The sequence below is a fragment of the Equus przewalskii genome, chromosome 2, assembly GCF_037783145.1.
Source record: "Equus przewalskii isolate Varuska chromosome 2, EquPr2, whole genome shotgun sequence".
NCBI lineage: Eukaryota > Metazoa > Chordata > Mammalia > Perissodactyla > Equidae > Equus > Equus przewalskii.
The window spans coordinates 69,380,812-69,395,939 of record NC_091832.1 but is presented as its reverse complement, the minus strand read 5'-3'; the positions used below and the strand labels follow the sequence as shown (position 1 = coordinate 69,395,939).

At 38.3% G+C, this 15,128-nt stretch overlaps 1 long non-coding RNA gene across 2 annotated transcripts in view; it reads right to left on the bottom strand.

Moving 5' to 3' along the window:
• LOC103562882 (uncharacterized) overlaps positions 1–9,830 on the bottom strand; it is a 38,852-nt gene extending 29,022 nt beyond the window's left edge. For both annotated transcript variants that reach the window (XR_011536901.1, XR_011536902.1), the window contains exon 1: positions 9,622–9,830. This is a non-coding gene — a long non-coding RNA (uncharacterized lncRNA). The remainder of the gene's footprint in view (positions 1–9,621) is intronic.
• Between the last annotated feature and the right edge of the window lie 5,298 nt (positions 9,831–15,128).

Sequence of the window (15,128 nt, the reverse complement as noted above, 5' to 3'; positions counted from 1 at the left end):
TCTTCATTCCAGATTCCTGCTATCATCCTGTAAGATTTCCAGGTCCATGGCCAACCTATTCTGGATTAGGTTATAACCTAACCGCTTGTTTCCAATGTTCTCCTCTACTTCACGCTGACAGCCATTCTCAAGGCCCTAATCTGGACCTGGCCATAACCTGAAGCTAATCAATTTCAAATCATCTTCTGTCCATAAGGTAATTTTTTCAGTTAATTCTATGATGACTACTCTTTGACCTTTTCAGGGTCTTTAGTCCTTTGACCCTTCCACACTCTACCCTACCCTTATTCCAATCCTAACCCTAACACTAACTGCAACCGTAACCATAACCATAACCATGATCATGACCATGACCATGACTATGACCATAACCATAACCACAACCAAAACCATAACCATAACCATAATTCTTATCTTTACTATCCTCCTGTTTAGTTAAGGTTCCATGGTTCATTATTTCAGCTACTTTTTTCCTTGTAAATGCCAATTCCTTCTGTTTTTTCATTGCATTCATTTAGCAAAAATAAAAATAAATCCTAAAGGAATCAATTTTTAATGTCTTGGGCAGTGAATGATATTGGAGGAAATAACAAACAGAACAAAGTAACACTATAAATTTGTCATCACCGACCTCATCTAGGTCATTAACAAATCTCTCACTGGCCTCAATTATTCACACGTTCTACACTTTTCTCAACTTCTATTTACACCACAACAGACTCACAATTTTTCAGGTCCAGGTGAATTTACTTGCTAAAAGAGAAAAATCGAAGCTATGGAATGGGCACACCCTTAATTCCCAACCACTCAACCTATAAAACTAATCGCGTTTGCACCCATTCTAGTCTCCTTTCCTCTTGTTCAAATAGAAGAAGCATTGTTCCTGATCCTCTTAAGGTCAGTCCTTGCATCAGCGCCCTAGATTCAATCCCCTCTCACCTTCCCAGGAAGCATGCACATTATCCTGTTGCCCTCCTATATAATCAACCTCCTTTCTCAACAGTTCCTTCTCATAAACATTTAAAGAGCTCTTTTCATCTTAAAAGCAAAACAAAAAACATAAACAAAAACAAAACTTTCCTGGACCTCAGTTTTATTTCTATCATCTTATCTCTCTTCCTCTTCTGACCTTGGCAGTCATATTTCTTGAGAAAGTTGAGGACCCTCACTGTATCCTCTTCTTACCTCCCCACTCTCTCCTTAACGTACTCTGACAGGCCTCATGTTCTACTGCTCCAATAAAACAGCTCTCATTACTATCAGCAATGACCTCCACACCACTAAATCCAAAAATCAACTTCCTGTTCCATGGCCTACTTCTCTCTGAGTAGCACTGACCACTTTTAGTGAGAAGTTAGTATAAAGTAATTGTCAAAACTGTGGACTCTGGAGTCAGAAGGTCTAAGATCGATTCCTGGATCTGTCAATTACTAGCTGGGACTTTAAGCAATTAGTTAAAGAAAAATCTTTCTATGTTTCAGTTTCCTTCTCTGTAAAATAGAGACGAAAATAGTACTTACTTCATAGAAATGTTGTAAGAATAATGGAAATGAATCTTTGTAAAGTTCTTAGAACATAGCTTGGCACCTAGTAAGTGCCCAATAAATGTTACTATTAATTCTACTGATCACTCCTTCTTTCTTAAATAACTCTATTTTTTGGCTCCTAAACTTCATACTCTGTTGCTTTTCGTAGAATGGCTATTTATGTCTGCCCTGGATACCATAAAAAAGGAAAATGACATGTTCAGGAATTTAACAATGTCAAATCAAATAGAGAGCTTCTTTTGTGATCCTAAAAAAACCCTCATACTTTTATATATATGTATTTATTTTTATTTGTATACAGCAAGGCAGAAATGGCTGAAAATTAAACTTAACATTTAAGTATTTGGGTTAGTTATAGAATCAAAATGTAAAGTGTATTCACAGACGATCCAAGTGTCCTAAGTCAGAATTAGGACATTGACTAGAAAGAGTGGGGATATTTGGATAGAAGGTGAAAATCTTGAATCTGCTTTAAGCTTTCTTTCAATGGGGTGCTTTTTCTCCTCAAGACCTATGCCTACCACCCCTACTGTGTCTAGAGCTATAACTAGAGAGATCTGAGTACATTCTACTAGGGACAAGTGAAAAATCCAACCTAGGAAGAAATAGGATACACTCCAAAAGATTCGAGATCTTTCTAAGTTATATTGGCATAAACCTAGGAGAAATATGTGAGAATATATTATAAGAGTGTTAGACCAAGGAGGATAAAATATGACATTGGATCAGGCCAAATTAATCAACATGGGTGTACTTATTCCTGAATTAATACAGTAGGTTGAACAAATAAAAGTCTTCTCTTTGTGCCTCACTTTTTCTATATGTTCCAAGGCTCAGTTCTGTTTCCTAATTGCTCCCCAGATAATAATATCAATACATGTTTTAAAATACTGTTTTTTTTCCCATGACTCTCAAACATATATATCATATCTGTTTTTTCTCTGAGCCCTAGACCTTTAGATTTCAAATAATCTCCTCAAAATCTTGATTTGGATATTGAAGAGAGAGAAATTTCGAACTCTATATATCAAAAAATAAACTCATAATTTATCTCCTAAAGATAGTCACACTAGAGTGCTCCTCCTCTGTAAAGGGCTAGACTATCCACGTATTTGCATACGTGAGAAACCTGGGATTGACTCTTGACACTTCCTTCATCTCCACTGCCAATAACCAATCACTAAGTCTTGTCCTTTTGTCTGCCAAATAGCTTTCTAAATCATGTATAATAATAAATGTTCTTATTTTGACATTTCCTTATTCCTTGAAGATTTTAGCACTTGGCTCACTATTACTCTCTTCAACTTTTCAGTATCTGTGAAGATCATCTGTCAATATCATGGACTCTAAATTCTTTCACAATCTCTCTCCCAGTGATCTTTCTTGCCCCCATCTCAGGTAATAATTTGCAAGTTCATGCTCTTGTCTTCGTAAATGGCAGCACTGCAATTCATCCAAATTTTCCATTTCAAGCACCTCATTCTCCAACCAGCAGCTCCGTCTTTCCAGCTAGTTTTAACTAGAATGACAACTCTAACAATCATTTCACCACTCTGGCACCTCAGCACATCAGTCTTCACATCTTTGCTCTCTCCTTGTGCCCTCTCTTTCTCCTTATCCAGTTTAAATTCATAGTCAACCACTTCTCACATATGTTCTGAACTCCCTTGCCTTGCTCTCCCTTTTGTGGTACTGCTGCAAAATGACAACCCTGGTTAAACTCTTTGCCTAGTCTCTGCTTGCATTGACAGACCGTGTCTCTTCTTTCCACAGAGATTGGCTAACAGTTCACCAAACCTATTTTCCTTTCCCCCTGGGTCCAAAGCTAGACGATATTTCCTATCCTCTGTTGACTTAAGGTGTAGCTATGGCATTGAATTTTAGTCAATGAAATGTGAATAGAAATGATGCATACCACTTCCAGGCCTAGCATAAATAAAATTTCTTGAGATACTCCACATTTTCTTTCTTCCCCCGTTTTCCTACTGGGTGTCAATGTCCAGGATAACCTTAGAAAACACATGCTGAGCTTCTATCAGCCACCTCCACTGTCATGTCCCACTACCTATTAGACTTTAGGTTACCGAAATATTAATTCTATTGTGTTGGGCCACTAAGATTTCAGGGTTCATCTGTCACAGCAGCTAGCATTACCTTAACAAATAGAACCACTGTAGAACCATATCTGTAGAAAATACACAACTGTGCTAATCAGTCCCATTTTTAAATTCATGATCACTAACCTTAATTGTCGCCTAACATTAGCACTAAATTTCCCTACTCTATTCAGTCTCCTACTTTCCTAGATAATAACTCATACTTTTCCTCTTTCTTCAAAACTCACACTTGGTCTATCTACAATTTCAATCATCAATGCCTTCAAACACATGCAGAATTTAACCATTTCTTCACCTCAGGTCCATGCTCTCTTCATCTATTTCTACTGAAATAGTCTCCTAATTGGTCTCTTCTTTCAATCTTTTCCAACACAGCAGCCAGGATGATCATATTAAAATGCAAGACCAATTATTCCAGATCTCAAAATCCTCCAGTAGCTTTGTATGAGTTAGAGAGTAGTCAAGAAAATAGAAACGAAGCTGGATATTTCATACTGAGGGGACTCTTGCATAAGTGTTGGACAACTTAAAGAGCACAAGGGTAACACAGAGATTGATAACTGTGGGCAACAGTTGCGTCACTGGGCTGGGGAACAAAAGGAAGAGGTTGGTTCCAGAACCTAGGAGCTTAGAAGAAGGGCTCTGCAGAGCTGGTTCTCATACTTCTAAGGGAGGAGCCACTGCCAGGGTGTTGCTGTTTCCTCTGAGAGTGTACCCCAGGGCTGTACTGGAAATGTCATAAAATGCTGGAGGCCGGATCCAACTTCTGCTTCTGGGCACTGCTGTCAAAGACAGGGACAATAGGAAGGAAGTCCCTTTCTCTGTCTTCTCTCTATGTATCCTGTAGGTAGAATCTAAAAGGAAGCCAGCTGGCAAATATGACTGAGAAATGTAATTGGCAAAGTCCCAAAGTCTCAGCATCATAAAGCCACCGCTTTGTCTACTCAGCACTCATAAAACTCCTCTACACATATTTTAACTTCCATGCAACAACTCTAACAACCTCATGCTTCCACCTAGCAGGGTCCAACTCTCTTATACAAATAAAGTCACTCTCACACTTTCCCCTATAAAGAGGAGATGCCAAGTCCTAACATTTACCATGTCCCAACTCTCGGGGATATTAAATCTTCTTGTTAATTTACAATTTCACTTAGAATCCTTACACAAAGTAATAAGGAAAAAAAAAGGGTGAAAAAAATTAGTGATTCCTCTGGACTCAGATGGATTCACTCATCTGTCTGTGGTCTGCTGCTGGGATGGCTGTGCTGGTCTTTGGGCTGTCTTGTGCATCTGGGGCCTTGGCTATAATGGCTTGTCTCTGTTCCATGTGGTTTTTCATCTTCCAAATGGCAAGAACAGGCTCTTTTACGTGGCAGTTGCAGGGTTCCAAAAGAGAAAGCAGAAGGATACAAAGTCTCTTGAGACCCAGGCTTAAAATTCACGCAATTTCACTTCTGCCATAGTCTATGGGCCAAAGGAGGTCACAAGGGCAGCCCTTTTCAAGACGTGGCAAAATAGATTCTACCTCTTGAATGGAGGGGCTACAAAAATTGCTATTTTGCAATATGCTATATAAGCAAAGAAGGAAACATCCACAGCTCTCCTTTTTCCACTACATCCCCCTCCTCAATTGGCCTTGTGAGTTGGATTTTTTTACCAAACTGCACAGGAACCCACTTTGACCAGTAGTCTAAAATGCTTTTTGAGTTCTAGGAGTAGCATTAACTTAAGTCTAATGCATGGTCACCAGTTAAACGTGTGCAAGCATACTTTGGGAAGGCTTAGAAAAGTTTTATAGTAGATAATTGTGGGAATATTGCAGGTTCTTTCTCAAAGGTATCCAGCCTCCTTTTCAACCATAGAACTCCAGGTCAATGAATTGGCTTAGGTTTGAGAATTGGGTGAGAAACTGTGAATACTCAAGGCAGTTCTGCAGTTCATCAGACCTAGAGTTTTCCTACTGTATTGACTAAGTAATACTTTAGAAATCTGCCCATATATTTTACTCCTAGGATATTTCACTCTTAGGAATTGAGGAGACATAGTCTAAGATCCTGACAAACCAAGATATTCTGATTACCAACGTTTCCTTGATGCTCATTACAGTAACTGTATAAATCCTGATTCTTGAAGTTAGTTTTGCTACTTAACTTCTGCTACTCTGTGACTCGAGGATCTCCACTGAAATTAGGGATCCCTTTTCAGTGACAGCACCTCCCATTGTCATCTTTAGCTTTTAGAGGATAGATATCATAGAGCATTACAAAGACACTGGTGCATGCCTTAGTGAGGGGAATGTCCTCTGGACCCTCTAAAGGGATGTTGTGTGGTGGCACATGTGCAATTTTCACAAGTTAAGTCCATTCTTAGAGATTCCTAAATCCCTAAGCCTTTTTTTATACTAGGTTAGGAAATTCGTATCCAGTCTCATTGAAAGAGGGCCACTATTAAATCAAATAAACCAAGAAAAGTGTTAGAACAATTTCATGCTCAACCCATCATATTAAATCTGGAAGAATAACACTTATGTGTATTACTTTGTCCTGATCCAATGTCACATTCCATCCTCCTTGGTCTAACATCCTTATAAGGCATTCTTACATATATCCCTAGCTTCATGCCAATATAATTTAGGAAAGTATTGTAATTCTTTTAGAATATAACCTGTTTCTTCTTGGGTTGGAATTAGAATGTACTCAGATTTCTCTCGCTGTAGAACTAGACACAATAGGAGCAGCAGGTCTTGAGGAAAATAAGCATCTCACTGAAAGGAAGGCTCAGAGTAGATTCAAGATTATCAGCTTTATTTGTGTTCACCCAAACATCCCTACTTCTTCCCAATCAACGTCCTAATTTTCTTTTAGGACACTTGGAACATTTGTGACTACAACTTCCACTGTAATTTTATAACTAGCCCAAATACTTAAATGTTGAGTTTAATTTTCAGCCATATCTGCTCTGGTAAGTACAACCTAAAATAAATACTTCATAAAAAGGTAAGAGATTCTTTTGGCATCACAAGAGAAGCTTTGAGATTGTTAAACTCCTGAGCGCATCATTTTCCTTTCATATGGTCTCCAGTGTAGTCAGAAATAGCCATTCTACCCCACAGTCATATGGTACCATTACCACGATATCAGTCCATTGCAGCAGCCACTTGGTCCCCTAAGATATTTATTTCAATAAGCACTTTATCCCAAGCAACTGCCTGTGGTAATTTAATTAAATAGTGTATGCCATAGCAATATCAGTAACCCATTTTCTATCCTAACAAAGAAGTTGGCATTAACTAAATTTAAGGTCAAGGACATGACATATCTAAAACAACACCATAAGCCCATCTTTGAGGGTTTCCTGGGATCACTCTTGGCACGTGATGCTGTCACAATCAAGAAAACAGAAACCACATTAAGTATTTTGAACAGAGGGTATTTAAACAGAAAGTTGGTAACCCAGGCACGTGAAGGTGAAGGGACAAAAACGGAACACTGCAGTAACCCAGATAGTAACTCAGAGGGGAGTGCCATCCCTAGGTCCTGGGGACTGGGAGTAGGTGAGAAAATGACCAGGACCTGGAAGGTTAAAGGAGGAGCCCCATGGCAATGGACCTCAGACCTCAGAGAAGTGAGTCCCAAAGGGCCGCTGCTGGAAGCTTTGAGGAGGTGCCTAGGGCTGCTCCAGGAAGTGCTCAAAGAAGGTGAAGGTTGAAGATGCTGCTGATCGATACAAAGAGAAAACAGGAAAAGCAGAAGGGCGTATCTCTTCTCTCCTCCCCTTGCCTTCCAATCTCTTTTTATTGCCTTCTATCTGCAAAACTTAACAGAGAGCCATTTGACTAACTGGGAAATGTAATGTACAGAGTCCCATCTCCATCATCATAGAGAATAATATTGAAGGACGTCTTTAGATCCAAGAGAAAATAGATAAATAACTGACACAGGCTTCTCATCTCACCCAGAGTAAACACTAAAGTCCTACAATGATCTATAGGTTCTGCATAACCTAGTCCCTTGTTACCTTCCGATTTCACCTCTTAATCTTCTCCCCCTACCCTCTGCTTTTAGCATAAAGACTCCCTGCTCCTTCTTGATCTCAGTACGCATGCTCTCATCTCACAGCCTTCACACTTGCTGCTCACTCTGCATGAAATGCTCTCCCCGAGATCTTCATAGCTAGCTCCTTCATTTCCATCCACTCAAAAGTTACTTTCTCAGGGAGGCTGTCCACCTAAAATTTCAATACGCAATGCCATTTCAAATTCCTCTTTCTTGATTTCTTTTTTTTTCCTATGTACTTGTCATTCTGTAAAATACTATTTATTGTCTATATTTATCGTATTGTATACCTTCTTCAGTAGAGTTTTAGATTCACGGGGCAGAGACTTTTGTTGTTTTGCTCATGGCTGAATCCCCAGTGCAAGAACAGTCCCTGGCACATATTCAACATTCAGTAAATATTTTTGGAATTAATGAATATCCAGTAACATAACCCTAGTCCTCATCAACTCTCACCTGGACACATCCAATAGTTTAACTGCTGTCTCTTCAACCATTCTTGCCCCTGTTGATCCATTTTCAACACTGCTGCTACAGTGATTTTTAAAAATTAATTATATATTAGTCAATATTCCAAGCAGCTGGAGGGCGAGTCCTGCATTATTTATAATTATATCCCTGCTTTTTTGCTCCAATCATGGCCCTATGTCGAAAATTGACTGACTTTGGTAAACTTTACTTATTGCGAGTTCCTTTAATCCTTCAGATAATGGAGATTTCTACATATGGCAGCTTTACCAACAGTTCTTCATTTTGCTTGTGGCTCTAATGACCTTATTTATAAATCTTTGCAAAGTCTCTCATTATCTAATTTGGCTTTCCACACCATAGAAAACAAATGGACCATTCTTAATCTGGTCTTTGTCATATCGATGCAGGATAGGAATATATACATCTTCTGTAACATAAAAGTTATGGTCTTGAAATGTTGCCTGCAGACTGACATGTTTGTCACATTCTAGGTTTTTATTTCAAAGAAGTTTCTAATAAATTGAATATGCATTCCTTTGGAAAATTTCTTGAGAATAAGACGTCATAAAATCTCACTTACGATAAGCACTCATGTAAAAAACAAAAGTCCTCTAAGTCACACAATGTGAATGTGTACTTTCTATTTGGCATAGTTGTTTAAAGGTCTAAAGGGGATAACTGTTTAACAAAAATTGTGTAGCAAATTGTTCTTGTTTCTAAAATACAGTCACACATCCTGTACTGTGTTGTCAAGCTTCATTCGTGTGCTCTCTGTAAAAGCTGCATACTTTTAGAAATGAACAGGGTGATATAAACTGATGGGAGGAGAAGATGCTACAAGATTCTGGGCAACAATTCATCATGCCCGCCTGTTATTTCTCTTTGTTCTGAACTGCCATATCCTTTGAGCTTTGCTTATGCCAAGCCGGTAGTTGGATATGCGTGCCTTCTCTTAGGGGGCTGCAGTGGCCTGGAAGTTAGGTTTTATTTGCTTCGTGTCCCACAGAAAACTTTTTACAGGGTAGGTACTGAAATTGGTTGATATAATTAATATAAAAATTGGACGCAGCGAGAAATAAATGAAGCAACTCTACTAACACATCGTTGTTAATTGTTAACGTTAGGAACTTTAATAAGTTAGGAACTTATTAAAGATAACACAGGTCTTCAGATTCAATGCAAAAAATGAATGCCCAGATTGATCAAATATGTAAAATTTGATGTTCTATGCAACAAGCTAGGCTTATACCTCTTGTGAGTGTGTTTGTGTGTATGTGTGTATTTGTGTTTAATGGTTCAAGCTAAATTGAAAGGAGGGATTTTGGTAATTCTCAAAACAGTGCTGGCTATTGTTTTTACAAAATACAAATTGCTGTCCTGCTTCAAATAATATGTCTGAATAGAAATTCATGCATGTTCATTTCCTACCTTCAGCTTTTGCCCTTCAGATCCGGGGTCCTACGACTTTGCAGGGCTGTCTTTTCCTCCGGCTTGTGCTTCTCTCCCTCACTTCCTTTAGAGCAGATGTTATGCAACGTATTGAAAAGCAAATCGCCTATTTCAGAAAGGGTGATTTCTTTATGAGACCCTCTTAATCTCCGAGGAAAATGCAGAGTCACGCAAAAAATGTGCACAAACAGCTGGAGTACAGGTTGACGTTGAGAAACCAAACCTTTTTTTTTTAATATATTGGAAAACGTGAGTGAAGATACTTTTTATAAGACTTCCCCGCTGTTTTCACAGCACAGCATGCAGCCCTGTGAGACTGCATAAGCTATATTTTCACACAAACTTTTCTTAAAATGAGCCAGTACTGATCGTCTAGTCTTTACAAAATACTTACACCTTTGATGAAAAAAAATAAATCCTCCACATCTAATGGTAGGGTTGTAAAAACATATCATAAGGGAATTTTTTTGAAATACTGTGCTGCCAAAACATATGAGTACAAGAATATACTTACTTTTATCTCAGAATTACTTTCACTGATTTATCTTTAATGTAATTATTTTTTTCTATCATGATTTAACCTTGGCTTTAAGCAGGATTTATCTGGTTGGACAGCAGCCAATATTTATGTATTCCTTTAATGTTTAGTGAGTGCTTACATATATATTATCTTACAAAGTAGGCATTCCTCTTAGCCCCATCTCACTAACGTTTGGTGATTACTTTTACAGATGTTTTCCAAAGATGTTAAGGTAAAATCTAAAAAATCCCAAAAGCTTAGAATATTATTTTTCTAATAATTTCTAATAAACTAATAATAATAATTTCTAACAAACTTTCAGAAACTTGTGTAATAAAATAAATGTCTTCAAACTTATTAGTGTAAACCCATGAAAGTAGGAGGAGAAATAATAATAAATTTAATTTATCAGTTTGCATATGATGTTAGTATTTCATCATTGAAGAGATGTTTTTAAGAATTATACTCGGCTACTAGTGACAATTGTCTGAACAAGATACATGTAGCTTTGTCTCATGTTAAAGGAATCTGAAGTTAAGAAGCTTGGCATGGTCAAGGGAAGTATGTTATAGATCACATATATATGCACTATATATCAGAGACTATGCTCTTTCTTTCTGCTCTGTACTCAGCACATGTTTTCCATTTTCAAGGGCACAGTGTAGTTTCTGGAGCTCCAGCATCAGATCACCATTTCTGTTAGGATACAGGAGAAAGCCAAAAGTTTTTCCAGAAGCCACACCCAATAACTTCCACTTATAGCTCACAGGTCATCCTAGTTGCCAGAGGGCATGGGAAAGGTAGGTTCTTGGCAGGCTCATCACTACAGGGATAAAACTAGAGATTTGTTACTAAAGAAGAAATTAAGAATGGGTCAGGGCATATAATTTGCTGTTTGTCCCTCATCCCTAAAGGAACAGGATTTTCCTACTTTTCGTTTCTTTTTTTTTTTTTTTTTGAGGAAGATTAGCCCTGAGCTAACATCTGCCAGTCCTCCTCTTTTTTGCTGAGCTAACATCCGTGCCCATCTTCCTCTACTTTCTATGTGGGACACCTACCGCAGCATGGTGTGCCAAGTGGTGCCATGTCTGCACGGGATCCCAACCGGTGAACCCGGGCTGCTGAGAAGCAGAACGTGCAAACTTAACCGCTGCACCACCAGGCCGGCCCCACGATTTTCCTACTTTTAAGAAGAGTATTTATTCCAACTATCACCCCACATGTAAAAAATGTCCCACTAACAGATTAAAAAGGATCCTTGGTCAATTTAATCCTCTGATTGAAAATTAATCAGAGAAAACAAATTGAGTTTAGTAAGTGAAGGCGACAGTTGAAAATGGAAAATTATCTACTCCAGTTCAAAAGACTATGATGGCAGTAAAAAAATAAGCTACAACTAGAAAATGTGAAATCATTAGTAGTCATGGGGTGCATAGTGATTTACTAAGAAGTTTGACGAAGAGTAGAGAGTTTGGTTAAATGCCAATTTTCTCAAAGAGTTTGCAGTCCTGTTTGTTATTCAATACAAAGCTTATAGTCATTATTTTTAGGAGAAAATAAATAGCTATAATTTCTATCTCATTCAATAAACTATTTATTAAAAATACATACTATTCTCCCATAGGGATCACTTTCTGAAAGTATCTTGTTACCATTAAGGAACTATATTTAAATTATGACTATTGTTTTCTGGAATTCTGAGAGCTAGATAGAATTAAATCATTTTCCAGAGTATTACTCATTCCAATACCAGGCACGACTTAGAATATAAAATCTCTTAGACTTTTGACATCCAACGTTTAGAAGAACAGTGAACTACTGAAAATAACATTCACTCACAATTTCAAAATTTTTGTAATAAACATATAAAAGCATGCTAGACCACACTAGTAATACAGTGCAAGTAATTAAAAATCAAGATACAATTTAATATATAATTTTTTTCAAGATTGGGTAGGAAAAATGATATAAACATTCCTTTGCATTACCTGGAGAAGAACAACAGGCAAAATCTTTTGGAAAGATACACACACACACACACATGCATTTTAAGCCATACGTGAGTGTGTATAAATACACAGAGTATTAAAACAGCCATATTCTTTAACACAGTAATTTCATTCCTGGAAAACTACCTTAAAGAAATAATCCTAAATACTGAAGAAGAAAAAAGCGTGATGCATAATCTTCACGGTAGCGGTGTTTAGAAGTCAAAAACTGGAAACAGTAGTTGTTCAACACAGGATAATAACTAGTAACTCATGGTACGTTCGCTGACTGAAATAGAGTATTGCTAGCTAAGTCACTGAAAGCGTAAGAAGAGAACGCCAAGGTATTGCAGACGCACCAACTGTTAGAAGCAGCTATCACCCCTGGGGCTGGAGGAACACAGGGAGGAGACAGGAGTTGGTAACCTTAGTACCTTGTTTCCTGAAGCCCAGATCTCTGAAGGCAGCCTAGCCGTCTGAAGCTGATGTTTTTGAGGTGGAGCGTGATGAAGCGGGTTCTCAATGTTAAAACAACTACAGACTGGATTCACTTGCTGCTATGGGAGTGAACTGCTACTAGCAGGCTGAGGTAGCATCTCCAGAGTGATGTTCAGGGCATAAGTAGCAGATAGGAAGCTTCCAGAAAGCACAGGTCTTTCTCCTCTAGCCCTTCACTCTCCCTGCGGCGCCCCCTGTTGGCAGAGCTTAACAGGGAACCAGCGGGCAAAGCAGAAATCTTCAGCCCCTACCTGTATTCCCACCTGTGCGAGATCCTGTCCGTTGTGCTCCGCCCGTTTCGGTGGATGCTCACTCTCTCTCTATCAGCTCTTATGGCTTTTGGCATCTGGCAAATGGAGAGTGAGCTAGAGTGGGTGAGGGTGGGGGGTGCTCCCTGGGTCCGCAGGGCTGAGCTGGAGCCTGTGCCCAGCTGCAGTGAGCAAGTTCCACCTTGGCGGATGTGCCAGACAAGTGGTACCCAGGGCTGGCCAGGGAGGGGGAGCGTGTGCCCCACCATCGCAAAGCCGACTCTAGAAAGATGGTTTGGAGATGAGAGAGACAATCACTTAGTAACTGGCACACTACTTATTACCTGTCTCTCCATCTAGAAAATAAACTCTTAAAGGACAGGGTAGCTCCAGTTCTTAGAGCAGTGCCTGGCCCGTAGCAGGAGCTCCATAAATATTGCTGAATTAATAAAGAGGAACTCTCTGTTGTTGAAGAAGGGAAAAATATGAAAAAATCATGGCATCTTTATTTCTACCTTTTAGATTTTCCTAGTCCAGAAATTGCTCCAGCCAACGAAAGGTCTAAGCTGAGGAACACCTCTGCTCTTAGTCGTTGCTGTTCCATCTCTTTCTAACTATGTGTGACTTTGGGAAGCTACCTAACTTTAGGAGCACCAGTTTCATAACCTAAAAATAGAAACAACACTTACTGCAAAGTGTAATTGAAAGGATTGGTAAGATGATCTACACAGAACACCTACTACCATACAGGGCACACATTTGTTCAGTGGATTGTGCTGTTGAAATCATACTCATTTCCACTCCCTTCAACCATTGTGCCTCTGGCATTATTTCCAAGTAGGTATGGTTTCTGAATGATAATATAAACCAGCATTGATTGGGCGTTTATGTTTGTGCCACATGCTGTTACAAGTGTTCTCCTTATGTGAAGTCACTCAATGCTTCCAACAATTTGTGAGATAGATGTTTTTATTTTTCCAGTTTTACTGAAGAGGAACTAAGGCACAGAAAGTTCAGGAATTCTTCTTAGGTGCAGAGTTAGAAAGGAGCAGAGCCAGGATTCGAACCCAGGTAGTCTGGCTCCAGTGTCTGTCTTTTTAGCTACTGTTACGGTGTTTCTTTAATAAAACTACTAGTAATCTTACTGTTAATGCTAATTCTGGGTATTTGCAGGACTGTCTTGTGCAATTATTAATAGGCATTGCACCAGTTCCACCAAAATTCCTGAGTAGAATCATTGGCTTAGAGAAACCACATCTGACTCAACTGAACACACCAAGAATGAGGCGAGGTGGTGTCTCCTTCCACAAGGGTATCTGGACAAAGCTTAAAGTCAGTCAACCTAATTATAAACTGTTATCCCTCTATTATGGAAAAACCCTGTAATTGGATACAAGAAAATCCTCTGTGAAAGCTTGTCCCTCAGGCAAGGTTTAGCCCTGGTCTCAGAAGCCCAATTAAATATGATCAAAACTGTGTTAAAAAAAACCAAACCAGTTATACTTAAAAAAAAATAGATTGAAGGGAAATACTTCACAACATTAAGGCAGCTGTCTTTGGATGGTTATACAATGGGTATTTTTTTTCATTTTCTTTTCCTTTTTTAAAACATTTTTCTTAAATTTTTCTAAATGAGGAAGTATTATTTAAAAAAAACATTTCTTAAGAGAGGAAAATGCTATTAAAAGCAGAAAATTTAGATAAATAAAAATAAAAGAAATTATACATGATCTCACCATTGTATGTTAAAACTTTGCTATATTTTCCAGGCTTTCTCCAGTGTAAGGACTCTCATATATCATGTATATGTGCAGAAATTTTTACCCCCAAATTAGGATCATATTGTTCATACTGCTTTATACTCTGTTTTTCTTTTCACTTATCAGAATACTGTGAGTCTCTTCATCTATCAATAAATACACATATGTAGAATAATTTGCAGTATATTTATTCGTATTAACATATTAGAATTTTTAACCATTTTTCTATTGTTGGATATTTAGGTGGATTCCATTTTATAACTATTATAGCCCAAGATTTATACATTTGTTTTAACCACTTGTCTGATTAGTTCCTCGGAATAAATTCCAAGAGTGGAAATACTGGGTTAATGGGTGTATGCTCTAAGTCTTTTAGTGCGTATTGACTAATTGCCCTCTAGAAATGTGGCTCCAAACAACTCTTTTACCCAGTTGTATGTGGTTTTTTTTCTATTGAGGTAACATTGGTTTA